Raw genomic sequence first — 3,802 nt, forward strand, 5'->3', positions numbered from 1 at the left:
CGGATTGGAGGACTCGAGGGGGGGGGGGAGAATTAGGAAGGCTGTTACGCAAGGTCTCCCTGCGGTAGCACAGGTGTGGCTCTAGTTCACCCCGTGCTGGGTTTTCTTGGGCAAACACCCCCCTTTTATTCACTCAGGGGTGTTACTGATGGGGGTGCAGGGACCCATGGGCTTAACTGGCTCCCAGCAGCTCGGTGCAGCAGGCACAGCCCCAGCACCGCTCCCTGCAGCACCAAGTCATGCAGGACAGCCCCAGCAGCCACAAACTCCTTTCTGGGGCTCAAAGGTTTCTCCTTAGGGAGAAACTCTCTCTGAGTTAGGGAGAACCATCTGCATGATTTTCAGTTAAGTTTTTGTATAAAAATGATAATTAACCATGTCATTTTCAGGTTAAAAGTTTAATATATTGGACAAAACCTGAAGAAATGGGAAGGTTCCTCCCTTTCACATGCGTGTACTGCGGAGGGTGCTGTCAGAGCAGGTGACGCTGCAGCTGGAAGATGCGTGAACACAGCCGATGCCGTTTACGTGCGTTTGGCCATCCGAAATAAAGACGTGGCCGGTTCTTGCCTTGGCATGGTGGGCTGCAGGCCTGGGCATGGACACATTGGCTGCACAGTGGGAGCAGATGACTGAAGAGGTGTTTTTCTCCGGTGCCGACTCAAGAGTCCCTGGGTGATGTGCCTATGTCTGAACACAGTGTCTGATTTAAGGTGGTGCTGTGGGCTCTGCCCCCAGGCAGGCAGGGACGGGGTTGCTTTGTTCCCTACCTCGCTGGCAGCAAAGATCTCCGCGTTTGTTCCCCAGGACGTGAGTCAAAGCGGATTAAGGGTCCCTTGGCTGATCACATTTATTTAATTATTTGAGTGAAATCCCTTGTAAATACTGCCTCCCCCCCTTTTCTTTTTATAAAAATAGAAGGCAGGGAAGAATCGGAGATTTAGGAAAAGTTAATCACAGGAGTCACTTGAAAACCATTAACCTCTCGCAGCCCGAGCGAGGCGGAGCAGTGCCTGAGCCCCGCTGCAGTGGGGAGATGCTGAATGGCCTGGGGGGGGCCCCAGTGGTTTCCCCAGCCCCCCCAAAGCAGGGTTTCCCCCAGAAAATCCCTGGTTCTTAGCAGGGGAGGCCTCTCCGGCTGGGCGGCACTACAGCCACTTTATTCATGGCTTTGCGTTATTCATGGCTTGGCCACGATGAACTGCTAATTGCGGTGTTGGAACAAATTGGCTCAAGCGCCCAGGCGACTCCAGGGCGCTCGGTGAGCGGGGTCACGTCTCCGCAGCCAGGAAGCCCTACGGCAAATGCTGCTGGCCCCGTCGCCGCGGGCTCCGGGCCAGTAGAAATGCCAATGCTCTTCCCTTTACAGTGTGGTTACTCTGAGCCTCGCCGGAGGATAGGGATGGGTCTGGGGACCTGGGCATTGCACGGGGATCTCTCCCAGTTTAAGTATTTCTAACAAATTTCTAACAGGTGGAGCTGGCTTCCTCTCCCCAGGAACTGCCCTGTCGTTGCAGAGTCCCCATCCCTCTGATACACCCTCGCCCGTGGGACCCTCTTTGACTTTCTCACTTCTCCCAGGACCGGCAGCCTTGTGCAAGACCATTGGCACTGGAAAGTCAGACCTGCAGAGATTAATTAAAATAAGAGCAATGGGAAGAGAAGCTGAGAGCTACAGTGATGGATGTTCGCGAAACACTTGCCCAGAGACTGAAGTGCTCTGGGCGTTCGGCGATGTTTGCTTCCAGCCAAGGAGCTGTGCAATAGTTAAATACACTTGACGCGTCAGTGCTTAAGGAATCAGCCTCTGACATCTGGGTGCAGGTCCACTGTGAGGAGCTGCGATGCACCCAGCGCTGATGCCCTCTCGCCACTGGGATTTGCACCTTGGAGCTGCCAGCGCTGGTTTGCCATGGTTTGCTTCCCCTGGCTGCGAGGGGGTTATTATTTGCTTTAAATCCTAAACCTAAAGTTGTGTATTAATAGCATGGTAATGCATAGCTTTTGTGTCCAGCGCAAGCCAGGGGTTATATAAACCACAGATTAATGGGAATCAGCAAAATAGAGGAGCATGTGGAGGGGTGTGGTGAGGATGCCTTGGGAAGGGAGGCAGGAGGGAGCTGGCGGGTCCAGAGGGGAGAGAAGGTGGCTGAGCGGATTCAGTGCTTCCTGGCAGGATTTGCTTCAGTTATTGTTCTGCAGTCCCCGATTCAGGACATTTCCTGAGCCAGCGTTGCTGCGATGTAGGGTCTTTTGTCCCTGGGTGATCACAAGAAGGCAGAAAGGGGGTCTGTGAATTTGACTGGAAATGGCTGCTTTTTTTTTTTTTTTTTTTTTTTTTTTTTTTTTTTTTTTTTGATGACATACATAATTTCTCATACATAATTTCTGCACCTGCAAACAAGCAAACAAACCACAGGCCGGAAGATAAAGTAACAAGCAGTCATCCAAAGGAAAGGCACGTTTTTCACTAGGTTGTAAATGAAACTCCCCCAACGTGGCTTGTTTCCCCTCTCCCATCCCAAAAAGCAAGGTGATACTTGGGTTAAGAAAGGCTGGGGATTGTCAGAAACTCCTTCCCACTCCTGCTACTTGGTGATCGGTGGGAGATCGGTGCCGGTTTCCAGGGACCCCATGCACAACCCAGAACAGCAGTGCCCCAGTTTTGGGTAGAAAAGTTCCCTCTTGCAGAGTCCTCAGCCCAGACACATTCAAAATGTGCTGAAGGGGCAGCAGGGACACTAAACCAAACCCCTCCTTTTGCAGCTCTTCAGAGCAGGGGCAGAGCAGCAGAGATGAACGAGAGAGGGAGAGCAACAGGTTTCTGGGCACCTGCCTCTGATCATGCCCTTCCCTGGGAGAGCACGACCGTCTCAACAGCTCTCCCCTCCACTGTACAGGAACATGCCTCCCACCCCGGGAGGAAGGCACAGCTGGACTCCAACCATCAATCATGTCCCGCTGGGAAGGGCTTGTATGGGTTGTGGGATTCCTGGTGGGGTTACTTTTTTTCAAAGCCTCCTGCAATAACAGCAACCGTTGCTCAGCTTCCTTTCTAGATAACCTTTTTCCTGCTGCCCAACATGCTTATCTGCTGCAGACAGACTGGCAAGATGAACCGGAAAGCTGATACCTTATCTCTCCCTCTCAAGGAGCTTATTTAAGTGCTGGAATGTGTTGCGATGGTAAATGATTGCTAAAATCCAAGTGAGGTACATGGACTTAAGGACAGGTCCCACTGGGAGGGAGCACCTACTCAAAAAGGAGACTCGCGGGACTACAGCCTTTCCGGGCTTTTCCATCTTTTATCTGCTAAAAGATGCATCGCCTGAAACGTAAAGTGTTTGTTTAAAACCAAAAGGCATAGACTGGGATTCTCGCTAATCTGTGGGTTAATGCTGCAGGCTGCTCCCGGCTCCGTGCAGTTCACCGTGTCCCTTCGATATGGCTTTATCTGTGTCTCAGTTTACTCATTGCAGGAAATATAGTGCTGTGGGTCGGCCTTGCAAGGGGTGCAGCGAGGGTTAACAGTCAGCGTGTGATACCGCATGGCACGTATTCCTTGCTCACCCTTTAATCTGGACTCGGTGCAGGAAGCAGTAGGATGCTAACACATCCATAAAGGTAAATAGGATTTGAGAGCTATTGGGCTAATTGAAATGAACGGGGCTCGGCTGCTCAGACAGCCTGATACAACGAAATGAAACCTCTCTGGGGAAACAGAAGACGACCAGAGCTTCAGCACTTCACTTATTTCAGCCACTGCAAGCGGCAGCTACAGCAACAGCAATTGCAAATGCCA

Source organism: Aptenodytes forsteri, unplaced genomic scaffold (assembly GCF_000699145.1).
Source record: "Aptenodytes forsteri isolate BGI_AS27 unplaced genomic scaffold, ASM69914v1 Scaffold136, whole genome shotgun sequence".
Classification (NCBI taxonomy): Eukaryota; Metazoa; Chordata; class Aves; order Sphenisciformes; family Spheniscidae; genus Aptenodytes; species Aptenodytes forsteri.